This window comes from Ovis aries, chromosome 3 (genome assembly GCF_016772045.2).
Source record: "Ovis aries strain OAR_USU_Benz2616 breed Rambouillet chromosome 3, ARS-UI_Ramb_v3.0, whole genome shotgun sequence".
NCBI classification, from domain to species: Eukaryota; Metazoa; Chordata; class Mammalia; order Artiodactyla; family Bovidae; genus Ovis; species Ovis aries.
Genome location: NC_056056.1, coordinates 194894695 through 194908872, shown reverse-complemented (window position 1 = coordinate 194908872; position 14178 = coordinate 194894695). Strand labels below are relative to the sequence as shown.

At 39.2% G+C, this 14178-nt stretch overlaps 1 protein-coding gene across 1 annotated transcript in view; it reads left to right on the top strand.

Moving 5' to 3' along the window:
* Nucleotides 1–14178, top strand: part of PDE3A (phosphodiesterase 3A) — a 368430-nt gene that overhangs the window by 185646 nt on the left and 168606 nt on the right. The window lies entirely within an intron of this gene.

Below are 14178 nucleotides of genomic sequence, written 5' to 3'. Positions count from 1 at the left end.
GTCACACTGATTTTCATTGGATTTGCTCTGTCTCTGTCTTTTCATTAGCTGTCCTGCTTTCATTTCATTCCCTCTCTCAACCACTAGCTACTGGCATGAAGAACATGCTCATGTTTTGTGATCTGCACGTGCACACACACACACACACACACACACACACACACACACACACTGGTGTTGAATAATATATTGTGAGATTTTCTCATAGTGGCAGTTGTACAGTTGCCCCAGAAGGCATGATGACAGTTTGAATTACATGCACTGGAACAGATAAGTTCTAGCTAGTGGCTTACCAAGGTAAATAAATGAAGCTGGAAAAGGAAATGGCAGCCCACTCTGGTGTTCTTGCCTGGAGAATCCCAGGGATGGGGGAGCCTGGTCGGCTGCCATCTATGGGGTCGCACAGAGTCAGACACGACTGAAGTGACTTAGCAGCAGCTGCTGCTTCTTCCAGGGTGGACTGTCTCCTTTGCAACCTTGATGCTTTGATCATGTTCAAAATCTTTGCTGTGGATTATTATCTTCCTAGTCCTTATTGTATCTGTAATAACTTAGTAATTACTGGTGGCTACAGTTCGTGGGGTCACAAAGAGTCAGACATGACTGAGTGACTCACACTTTCACTTCAAACCAATATGGTTTCCTTGGTATCTCAGTGGTAAATAACCGCCTGCCAAGAAGGAGACATGGGTTCGATCCTTGGGTTGGGAAGATCTCCTGGAGAAGGAAATGGCAACCCACTCCAGTATTCTTGCCTGGAGAATCCCATGGACAGAGGAGCCTGGTAGGCTACAGTCCAGGGATCACGAAAGATTTGGACACACTTAGTGACTAAACTACAACAAAGAATCCAGTTTGACAGGTGTCCTTATAAAAAAAATAGGAATTTGGACACAGAGACAGACACGCAAAGAGGGAAGACAGCCATATGAAAACAGAGGACTGAAATGAGGCACCTACAAGCCAAGGAATATAAGCAATTACTAGTAAACTGCCAGAACTAGGAAGAGGCAAGGAAGGATTCTTTCAATATAGATTTCAGAGAGTGTTGCCCCTCTGACACCTTGATTTCATACTTTCAGCCTTCAGATCTCTGAGATAATAAGTTTCTGTTATCCTAAGCCACTCAAATTGTGATACTTTGTTTATAGTGACCCTAGGAAAGCAATACATCCTATGTATTACTGGGTATGGTCTTATAGGGTATTGGTTAGTAAGGTAGTCCAGTCAGGAACCCATTCTTTCTGTATCCCAGGTTGAGTGTCTAGTGCCTGCCTTTAGAAATAATCCATTTCATTTATTTTCCTGTAAAATTAAATGCATCATATTTAACAAATTGTTGGGAGGGACTATCATTTTATTATTGCCCATTTTTAGTTACTTTTGTGCAGAAATGATTTTATTTATAACAGGTTCCTGAAATCTGATCATTTCAGTCTCAGCCTACATCTAAGAAAACTGAAAAATTAAACTTGAGGTACAAGGTTTTCAGCCATTCCTTTCATTTCTCACAATGATCAGTGAAATCTAGAGAATGCTCTTATTATCACATCTTTTCCTTAGTGTGAACACTGAAGCCATAGTTTCTAAAATATATCAAAGTCCATAGTAGTTAAGAAATTAGAGAATCAGAGAAACTTGACTTACTATATCTCATGGGCATACCCTTCTCCAGAAAGTGAATGTAAGACTCAGAGTATAAATTTTGTGAAATTATGAATCTAATGTGAGTGCCAAATAGTAGATTCAAATATAATTTTTCAAAGTTTGAATGAGTCTACCAATCAATATGAATGACTAAAACTACATTCTATTAAGAATAAGTATTATGGAAAAATCCCATTTAACCTCCCCCCTTCTTTTCAAGTTAAAATTAATTAGTAGATTAAAAAGAGAAATGTCCATGCCTCACTGAGCTTAACAAATTGAAAAACAGAACATGAATCAATCAAGTTCTCCCCCAGGCCTTTTCATCTTGTGTATATTAATTAGAATAAGGCTCTGTTCATTTTGTAGAAAGTGACCATGTTTTTAAACACCTCCATTCAGTCTAGGTTCTGATTGTGTTTAATTAAAACCTTATAGTATCAGAATCGAGATCCAGAGAAAGAGATTTATTGTTGTCTCATTCAGATTTCAGCCAAGAAAAGCACTCTCTCTTGTGATAATCCAGAGGTCTGATCCTTGGAAATGTCACTCATACTAGGCCACTTGAAGTTCCCAAAGGCTAACAGAGTTTTTCCTTATCAGAACATATATCTGATGCCCATACACAATTCTCCTCTTAGCTTCATCCTATTAGACCTGTTTCTGTTTATTCTAACATTCCAAAACAGAAGTGCTCCAATATTCATTCTACCAATCTCAGCAAAAGGGCTTCCCTGATGGCTCAACAGTAAAGATTCTGCCTGCAATACAGGAAATGTGTGTTCAATCCCTGGGTCAGGAAGATACCCTGGAGGAGGAAATGGCAACCCACTCCAGTATTCTTACATGAGAAATTCCATAGACAGAGGAGCTTGCAGGCTACAGTCCATGGGGTCGCAGAGAGTCAGACACCACTGAGCGACTAAACAACAACAAAGAAAAAGAAATTCAGCAAAATCACTGTCCTTCATGTTCAAAAACATCATCTATGTGAACATATTTCTCATTTATTTGTTCCTATAGGATAATTTATAATGTTATAAACAATTATCTCTGTATTCCATTATTATAGGGCAAAATAATGTTTATTTGATTTGAAGAGGAGTAATTTTAAAGATCACCTTATATTTCTGATGCTAGACCACATATTAAATTTACAAAACATGTAATCAATTGTTTTAGGAATTGCTTCACAATTTTAAGTAGATTTTTTTTTTGACTCACAGCCATTACATTGGATAATAAAGCACTTTTGTGTTTATTCTCTCCTTTACTCTGTCATAGAATCCCTTTGAGATGAGTAAGTAGTGCCCCCCATTTACTTAGGAATTGAAGTTAAGAGAAATTGAATGGATTTCGAAAGGCCACTCATATCGTAAAGCTTAGTTGTTGTTGTTTAGTCACTCAGTAACATCAACCTCTTTGCAACCCCGTGGACTGTAGCCCACCAGGCTCCCCTGTCCATGGAATTTTCCAGGGAAGAATACTGGAGTGGGTTGCTATTTCCTCTTCCACGGAATCTTTCCGACCCAGGTACTGAACCCATCTCCCTCAAGTCTCCTGCATTGTCTTCAGATTCTTTACCTCTAAGCCATCAGGGAAGCCCCATGGTAAATCTTAAAGGATAATGTGAAGTTTGCCCTGTTGGAAAAAAATCCACTGTAACAGTTTATTTGAACCTTAAATTGTATAGCTTTATTAGGGAATTATTGACATTTACAATATTAGGCCATTATTAAGTAAATGATGCCACAATTTTGACAGGAATAGGAATTTCTAAAACACCTAAGAAGTTAATTGAATATTCAGAGACCTTAGTCACATTCTCACTTAACACTGAGTAGTTACTAGGTGTGCTGTATAGATATTTGAAAATTTTTGACTTTTATTTTGGAAAGTATTTTAAATAGCTATAATTACCAACATTCAATAAGAGCCAGCTGTGCTGTTTTATGTATAAAATGAGTTAGACAATGTCTCTGATCTCTTGAGTTTACAAATTTGAATTGACAGCACTGATGTGGTTGGAAATGACAGGCAAATAACTAATGTTTCCTGTGAATATGAGCAGTCCTGACATGTGAGACAAACAGTGGGGCTGAACAGGCACATTGAGGTCAGATTTCTGTGTATCAGTTTCTTCTTTATAGAAACTTCCTGAAATCAACCTGTAAAACTGAATTAGGTGTCCCATGCTGTATTGAGAAAACTTCCAAACACAATACAATTAGGGTATTCACTTGATATTAGAACTCAGACTATACCACTGTATTATTATTACCCTTTTGTCTATGTTGTATTGTTAATAGATATTTCAGCATTTAAGTAAAGATATAATTTATTAGTTCTGGAACATATCCTAAGTGCCAAGCACAGTCTTAGGCTCATTGGATAACATATAGACTTGCCACCAAGGAGTCTGCATTTTTAAGATAAATGTTTTGAACACAGTGTAGAAGGTACATAGAATATGAGTAATATATCCCCTTTATATCGCTGTCTTTATTTGCATTTTTTAAAATTAGGGTATAGTTGCCTTACAATGTTGTGTGGTTTCTGTTGTAAAGCAAAGTGAATCAGCTATATGCTGATTGAACCCTCCATTCTACCCATCAAGGTTGCCACAGAGCACCAAGCTGAGCTAGCAATCTATGCTATTTTACACATGGTAGTGTATATGAAAAAAAAAAAAGTGTGTTAGTTGCACAGTTGTGTTTAACTCTTAGTGACCTCATGGATTGTAGCCCACCAGGCTCCTCCACCCATGGAATTCTCTAGGCAAGAATACTAGATTGGGTAGCCATTCCCTTCTCCAGGGGATCTTCCTAACCCAGGAATTGAGCCTGCGTCTCCTGCATTGCAGGCTGATTATTTCCCATCTGAGCCGCCAAGGAAGTATATAAATGTTAACCAAATTCCACCTCAGAAATCTCTCTCCCTCTACCCCATCTCCTCCATTTCTGTGGCTCAGTTCCTCCTTATCTCTTGCCTAGATTATAGACTTATTTCTTAACTGGTCTTCATGTAGGTTCCCACCTTCACCTGACCCCAAATCTGTATACACTTTCTTAGATGAACTCTGTCTCAAGACAAACCCATGGTATAAATATTCCAAGTTCTTAGCCTGCCATATTAGGCCCTTCAAAATTTGGTGCCCACCCGACTACATGCACCTCTTTTGTGTGTGTGCTTAGTCATTTCAGTTGTCTTTGTGACCCCAAGGACTGTATATATCCTACCAGGTTACCCTGTCCATGGGGATTCTCCAGGCAAGAATACTGGAGTGGGTTGCCATGCCTTCCTCCAGGGGATCTTCCCAACCCAAGGACTGAACCCAGGTCTCCCGCATTGCAGGCGGATTCTTTACCACATGAGCCACCAGGGAAGCCCCAGATCTTTTGTAGTGCATCCTAAATATAGGCCATCAGTGGACTAGACCCCTTTTCCTGAACATATAATCCATGCATTTTCACATTCTGTTCACTTGGGATGATCCTTCAAACACCTTGATCGCCCACCATTTCTTCTTTTTATCAAAATCCTCTTAAACCTTCAAAACACATATGAAATGGTTTAATATAGTATTTCTTTGAGGAACAGATAGTTTAAGGGTTATAATATTACATTTAATTCTTTATTTACATGTTTCTTTCCCTCCAGTGAATGAGAATTCCTTTGAGGTAGACAATCATCTAGTTTTTTTGTTTCTCTTATATAACCCAGCGTCTGGTAGTAAGTGCTTAATAATTGTGGAATTAATAAATAGTACATTGGCAATATAGGTCTCTTCACTGAAGCATGTGTATCCTTGACTCTAAAAAGTCCTGATCCTTTGTTTGAGCTACTCAATTGATAAGAAGAGTATGATCTACCTCTAATGGGTAATGCATATCATGAGATTAACTTTTTTATTGTCTCATCCATATTCACATTCATAATTAAAGTGCAGTGGTTTGAGTGGAAAGAACCCTTACACTAACTTGTGTAATCAAAAACGTGGAATTCTGGGTGCTTGTCAACCATACTAGATCTTGGGTATAATTTATGGCTCAAGGATGCTTTAAAAGTGTTCAAAGTGCAGTGGAGGTGCAGTTGAGATTTAAATTAACTATTTAAAGGGATAAAATAGCAAGATTGTCCTTTTTCTCTTTGTTCTCTATTTCCTTTCTTTGGGTTTCTAATTTATTAGGCTTTGATTTCCTTTGGTTAATTGTAGCTGTTGAAACAGCTGCAACCTCAGGTGAAAATAAATGATGTGACATTTTATGGTCTTATTCATTGAATGTGAAAGAGTCAGATACTTGTATCCCATTTCAGATGCATGTTGAATTGAATAGATTTCCTGTGGGGAATAAGACTGAAATTTGGGAATGGACTTTAAGATGAAAATATTATTTTAATTCTTTGTTTAGTAGGGGTCTTCTAAGTCAAGAGTCCCCAACCCCCAGGCCATGAATTAGTACTGCTCTGTGACCATCAGGAACCAGGCAACACAGCAGGAGGTGAGCAGCAGGCAAGGGAGCAAAGCTTCATCTGTATTTATAGCCACTCCCCATTGCTCACATTACTGCCCTAGCTCCTCCTCCTATACAGTCAGTGGAGTGTTAGAGTCTCATAAGAGCACAAACCCTCCTGTGAGCTGAGACGTGAGGGATCTACTTTCAGGGCTCCTTATGAGAATCATCCTAAAACCACACCCCTATCCTGGATATGAGAGTTGGACTGTGAAGAAAGCTGAGTGCTGAAGAATTGATGCTTTTGAACTGTGGTGTTGGAGAAGACTCTTGAGAGTCCCTTGGACTGCAAGGAGCTCCAACCAGTCCATTCTGAAGGAGATCAGCCCTGGGATTTCTTTGGAAGGAATGATGCTGAAACTGAAACTCCGGTACTTTGGCCACCTCATGTGAAGAGTTGAGTCATTGGAAAGGACTCTGATGCTGGGAGGGATTGGGGGCAGGAGGAGAAGGGGACAACAGAGAATGAGATGGCTGGATGGCATCACTGACTCAATGGACGTGAGTCTGAGTGAACTCCGGGAGTTAGTGATGGACAGGGAGGCCTGGCGTGCTGCGATTCATGAGGTCGCAAAGAGTCGGACACGACTGAGCGACTGAACTGAACTCCTAAGTGATCTTGCCATTTGTCTGCTTCCCACAAATTACTCCATCACACAAATAATTTGCAACTATGTTTATAGACTTTTCTTTTTCTAAAGCACAGGGATGATCATAAAATTGTACTTTAATATGTTCGATGCCTTCTTTTGCCTTTAAAATGTACTCTGAACCCTTTAACTTCATGTACAAGCATCTGTATGTCTTGACCCTAACCTGTCTAGAATCCTTAGTAACTGCCTGTTTGTATCAAAAAAACCCACAGATTTTGCATTCTTTCTTTAGCTCTCATCTTAGCATCTTAGCTCAGCTCTCACTACTGCTTTTGCCTCTCAAGGAAGAATTTATTACTTCCACATTTGTGATTCCATTAGCAACTTATTCCTTTGTGATATGTGGGGAGTATAACATAGAGGATTAGAGCTAGTGCTTGACTGGTAGACCTTGCTTTATGCGTTCTTGCTGTGGGATCTTTGGCAGATTCCACATAGTTAGGCACTTTCTCTCTATGTCACAGTTCCATCATTTAAACAAGAGGGGAAATTATATGACTCCAGGGGGATTATTTCAAGGACTTTACAAAATAATGCATCAGTTCAGTTCAGTTGCACGGTCATGTCTGACTCTTTGTGACCCATGCATAGCAGCATGCCAGGCTTCCCTGTCCATCACCAACTCCTGGAGCCTACTCAAATTCATGTCCATCGAGTTGATGATGCCATCCAACCATCTCACCCTCTGTCAGCCCCTTCTCCTCCTGCCTTCAGTCTTTCCCACCATCAAGGACTTTTCTAGTGAGTAGGTTCTTCGCATCAGATGTCCAAAGTATTGGAGTTTCAGCTTCAGCATCAGTCCTTCCAATGAACATTCAGAACTGATTTCCTGTAGGATGGACTAGTTGAATCTCCTTGTGGTCCAAGGGACTCTCAAGAGTCTTCGCCAACACTGCATTTCAAAAGCGCCAATTCTTCAGCACTCAGCTTTCTTTATAGTCCAACTCTCACATCCATATATGACTACTGGAAAAACCATAGCCTTGACTAGATGGACCTTTGTTGGTAAAGTAAAGCCTCTGCTTTTCAATATGCTATCTAGGTTGTTCATAGCTTTTCTTTCAAGGAACAAACGTCTTTTAATTTCATGGCTGCAGTTACCATCTGCAGTAATTTTGGTGCCCCCCAAAATAAAGTCTGTCACTGTTTCCATTGTTTCCCCATCTATTTGCCATGAAATGATGGGAGCAGAGGCCATGATTTTAGTTTTTTGAATGTTGAGTTTTCAGCCAACTTTTTCACTCTCCTCTTTCACTTTCTTTCTTTTTTGGGGGGGTGGTATTTTTTTAAATTTAAATGTATTTATTTTAAATGGAGGCTAATTACTTTACAATATTGTATTGTTTTTGCCATACATCAACAAGAATCTGCCACCGGTGTACATGTCTTCCCCATCCTGAACCCCCCTCCCACCTCCCTCCCCGTACCATCCCTCTGGGTCATCTCAGTGCACCAGCCCCAAGCATTCTGTATCCTGCCTCAAACCTGGACTGGCGATTCGTTTCTTATATGATATTATACATGTTTCAATGCCATTCTCCCAAATCATCCTACCCTCTCCCTCTCCCACAGAGTCCAAAAACTGTTTTATACATTTGTGTCTCTTTTTCTGTCTTGCATACAGGGTTATCATTGCCATCTTTCTAAATTCCATATATATGCATTTGTATACGGCATTGGCGTTTTTCTTTCTGGCTTACTTCACTCCGTATAATACGCTCCAGTTTCATCCACCTCATTAGAACTGATTCAAATGTATTCTTTTTCATGGCTGAGTAATACTCCATTGTGTATATGTACCACAACTTTCTTATCCATTCATCTGCTGATGGACATCTAGGTTGCTTCCATGTCCTGGCTATTATAAACAGTGCTGCAATGAACATTGGGGTACATGTGTCTCTTTCAATTCTTGTTTCCTCAGTGTGTACGCCCAGGAGTGGGATTGCTGGGTCATAAGGCAGTTCTATTTCCAGTTTTTTAAGGAATCTACACATTGTTCTCCATAGTGGCTGTACTAGTTTGCATTCCCACCAACAGTGTAAGAGGGTTCCCTTTTCTACACACCCTCTCCAGCATTTATATAGAAAACTATAAAACACTGGTGAAAGAAATCAAAAGGACCCTAATAGATGGAGAAATATACCATGTTCATGGATCAGAAGAATCAATATAGTGAAAATGAGTATACTATCCAAAGCAATTTATAGATTCAATGCAATCCCTATCAAGCTACCAACGGTATTTTTCACAGAGCTAGAACAAATAATTTCACAATTTGTATGGAAATACAAAAAACCTCGAATAGCCAAAGCAATCTTGAAAAAGAAGAATGGAACTGGAGGAATCAACCTGCCTGACTTCAGGCTCTACTACAAAGCCACAGTCATGAAGACAGTGTGGTACTGGCACAAAGACAGAAATATAGATTAATGGAACAAAATAGAAAACCCAGAGATAAATCCACACACCTATGGACACCTTATCTTTGACAAAGGAGGCAAGAATATACAATGGAGAAAAGAAAATCTCTTTAACAAGTGGTGGTGGGAAAACTGGTCAACCACTTGTAAAAGAATGAAACTAGAACACTTTCCAACACCATACACAAAAATAAACTCAAAATGGATTAAAGATCTAAACATAAGACCAGAAACTATAAAACTCCTAGAGGAGAACATAGGCAAAACACTCTCTGACATACATCACAGCAGGATCCTCTATGACCCACCTCCCAGAATATTGGAAATAAAAGTGAAAATAAATGGGATCTAATTAAAATTAAAAGCTTCTACACAACAAAGGAAACTATAAGCAAGGTGAAAAGACAGCCTTCAGAATGGGAGAAAATAGTAGCAAATGAAGCAACTGATAAAGAACTAATCTCAAAAATATACAAGCAACTCCTGCAGCTCAATTCCAGAAAAATAAATAACCCAATCAAAAAATGTGCCAAAGAACTAAACAGACATTTCTCCAGAGAAGACATACAGATGGCTAACAAACACATGAAAAGATGCTCGACATCACTCGTTAGCAGAGAAATGCAAATCAAAACCACAATGAAGTACCATTTCACCCCAGTCAGAATGGCTGTGATCCAAAAGTCCTCTGTCACTGTCATCAAGAGGCTCTTTAGTTCTTCTTCACTTTCTGCCAGAAAGGTGGGTTCATGTGCATATTTCTCCCTGCAATCTGGATTCCAGCTTGTGCTTCATCCAGGCTGGAGTTTCTTATGATGTAATCTGCATATATGTTAAATAAGCAGGGTGACAATATACAGCCTTGATGTACTCCTTTTCCTATTTGGAACCAGTCTGTTGTTCCATGTCCATTTCTAACTGTTGCTTCCTGACCTGCATACAGATTTCTCAAGAGATAGGTCAGGTGGTCTGGTATTCCCGTCTCTTGAAGAATTTTCCACAGTTTGTTGTTATCCACACAGTCAAAGGCTTTTCCTTAGTCAATAAAGCAGAAATAGATGCTCTTCTGGAACTCTCTAGCTTTTCTGATGATCCAACAGATGTTGGCAATTTGATCTCTGGTTCCTCTGCCTTTTCTTAATCTAGCTTGAACACCTGGAATTTCACAATTCATGTACTATTGAAGCCTGGCTTGGAGAATTTTGAGCATTACTTGACTAGCGTGTGAGATGAGTGCAGTTGTGTGGTAGATTGAGCATTTTTGGCATTGCCTTTCTTTGGGATTGAAATGAAAACTGACCTTTTCCAGTCCTGTGGTCACTGCTGAGTTTTTAAGATTTGCTGGCATATTGAGTGCATCACTTTAACAGCATCATCTTTAAGGATCTGAAACAGCTCAACTGGAATTCCATTACCTCCACTAGCTTTGTTCATAGTGATGCTTCCTAAGGCCCGCTTGACTTCACATTCCAGGATGTCTGGCTCTAGGTGAGTGACCACACCATCATGGTTATCTCAATCATGAAGATCTTTTTTTTTTTTTAATAGTTCTTCTGTGTATTCTTGCCACCTCTTCTTAATATCTTCTGCTTCTGTTAGGTCCATACCATTTCTGTCCTTTATCATGCTCATCTTTGCATGAAATGTCCCCTTGGTATCTCTAATTTTCTTGAAGCGATCTGTAGTCTTTCCCATTCTATCGTTTTCCTATATTTGTTTGCATTGATCGCTGAGGAAGGCTTTCTTATCTCTCCTTGGTTTTTTTGGAACTCTGCATTTAAATGGGTATATCTTTCCTTTTCGTCTTTGCCTTTAGTGTCTCTTCTTTTCTCAGCTATTTTTAAGGCCTCCTCAGACAACCATTTTCCTTCTTTGCATTTCTTTTTCTTGGGTATGGTCTTGATCAGTGTCTCCTGTACAATGTCACAAACCTCCGTCCATAGTTCTCAGGTACTCTGTCTATCAGATCTCATCCCTTGAATCTATTTGTCACTTCTACTATGTAATCGTAAGGGATTTGATTTAGATCATACCTGAATGGTGTAGTGGTTTTCCCTACTTTCTTCAATTTAAGCCTGAATTTGGTGATAAGGAGTTCATGAGCTGAACCACAGTCAGCTCCCAGTCTTCTTTTGTTGACTGTATAGAGTTTCTCCATCTTTGATTGCAAAGAATATAATCAGTCTGATTTTGGTATTGACCATCCGATGATGTCCATGTGTATAGTCTTCTCTTGTGTTGTTGGAAGAGGGTGTTTGCTATTACCAGTGCATTCTCTTGGCAAAACTGTTAGCCTTTCACCTGCTTAGAAAATACTTGTTGCATACCTGGCAACACAGTAAAGAGCCAGCCAGTAGTAGGAGAAACAAATATATGCTTATGTTTTATCTTGCTTTGCTTATATATCTTTCTCCTATGTTAAAATGAGATGATAAGAATTCCATCTCTGTCTTCATTGTACACAAAGCATCTAACAGCTCTTGACATGTAATATTGGCTTATATGTTTATTGACATTAGTATGTGTAGAATATCACGTGTTGGGCCAAACGTTAAATATCTGAAGAATTATTATTACAAGAAGATTACTAAAATAAGTTTTAAATACCCTTGCTAATGGTGTCATGCATGCGAAGTGGTTTCAGTTGTACCCTACTCCTTTCAACCCCATGGGTTGTAGTCCACCGGGCTCCTCTGCCTTCATTAGAATACTGGTGTGGGACAGTCCTACTCCAGGGGATTTTCCCAACTCAGGGATTGAGCCAAGGTCTCTTATGTCTCCTGCATTGGTAGGTGGGTTCTTAATCACTACCACCACCTGGGAAGCTCCGTTAATGCTGTCATTGATACTCAAATATTTTGAGAGGCATTTTGCTCACAGAAAAAAGGAAAATGAAAGTAACTGCATAAATCACAGTTTAAAAAACCAAATCCCCAAATGTCAGATATTGTATCCCTTTAGTGGATAATTACCCTGGAGCTAATTTAGAGACAAAAACAATGTTGGTACCTATAAAATCTCCCCTTGGTTCAGATTCTGTAGGTAGAACCAGTCTAAGTGGAAGGTTTCCTAGGTAATTGCAGAGTGACTAGTAGTAGGAATAGCAGTCACAAAGCATATGCTTATCAGTTGCTGCTAGAAACAAGTCATGCTTAAACTTATTGTTTAATACAGTTAAAATATCTTACAAATGAAAAAGTCATTTTAGTTTTCTGTTTTGCAGTGTTTTCAATAATACAGTTCAGTTCAGTTGCTCAGTCATGTCCGACTCTTTGTGACCCCTTGAATCGCAGCACACCAGGCCTCCCTGTCCATCACCAACTCCCGGAGTTCACTCAGAGTCATGTCCATCGAGTCAGTGATGCCATCCAGCCATCTCATCCTCTATCGTCCCCTTCTCCTCCTGCCCCCAATCCCTCCCAGCATCAAAGTCTTTTCCAGTGAGTCAACTCTTCCCATTAGGTGGCCAAAGTACTGGAGCTTCAGCTTTGGCATCATTCCTTCCAAAGAAATCCCAGGGCTGATCTCCTTCAGAATGGACTGGTTGGATCTCCTTGCAGTCCAAGGGATTCTCAAGAGTCTTCTCCAACACCACAGTTCAAAAGCATCAATTCTTCAGCGCTCATGCTTCTTTACAGTCCAACTCTCACATCCATACATGACCACAGGAAAAACCATAGCCTTGACTAGACGGACCTTAGTCGGCAAAGTAATGTCTCTGCTTTTGAATATACTATCTAGATTGCTCATAACTTTCCTTCCAAGGAGTAAGCGTCTTTTAATTTCATGGCTGCAGTCACCATCTGCAGTGATTTTGGAGCCCAAAAAATAAAATCTAACACTGTTTCCACTGTTTCTCCATCTATTTCCCATGGAGTGATGGGACCGGATGCCATGGTCTTCATTTTCTGAATGTTGAGCTTTAGGCCAACTTATTCACTCTCCTCTTACTTTCATCAAGAGGCTTTTTAGTTCTTCCCTCAAATTTAAATAGAGATGAATCCAATACATATAATTTTTCCTTAAGTAGTTCCTTAATGTGGAATATGTGTGTACATAGAAGTGTGTTTGCTTATTTTTTAAAAAGAAAGAAAGAAACAGTTTTATAAGGATATTTTTCAAATACCATAAATTTATCCAGTTGAAGTATAAAATTCATTGGTTTTTCATAGTTCACGGAGTTGTGCAATCCTTAGGACTATCTAATTCCAGAACATTTTCAGCATCTCCAAAAGAAACCCTTTCCACATCCACAATCACCTCCCTCTCCTGTCTGCTTCCCTACAATGTCCAACCTAAGTCAACTACTAATCTATTTTGTCTATCAATTTTCCTATCCTGGACTTTTCTTACAGGACTATTTGTGGCCCTTTGTGATTAATCTCTTTCACTTACAATAATGCTGTGAAGATTCTTCCATGTTGCAGCTTATATCAACACTTCATTCCTTTTTATTGCCAAATTGAATTGCATGGTATGGGTAGATCACATTTTGGTTCTCCGTTTATTAATGAGTGGGCATTTGAGTTGTTTTCATTTTTCAGCTATTATGAATAATGTTTGCATGGACACTCACGTTCGGTTTTCATTTCTCTCAGATATATACCTTGTAGTGAAAAGACTGGAGATTGGCTGCACCACTTTACTATAAGGGCTCCCTTGTTTCTCCACATCCTCACCAGTAGTTGTTTTCTGTGTGTATGTGTGTTTTACATACCATTATACCTATCCTAGGAGGTGTAAAGTGATATTTCAATGTGGTTTTGATTTGCTTTTCCCCAGTAGCTCACATTGTTAACTATCTTTTCATGTATACCTGTTGGGCATTCATTTATCTTCTTTGAAGAAATGTCTGTTCAGACTTTTGCCCACTTTTTTAGTGGGTTAAATTCTTTTTGTTATATCAGGATTCTGTATCCTTTGCACAATTATTCTACCAAC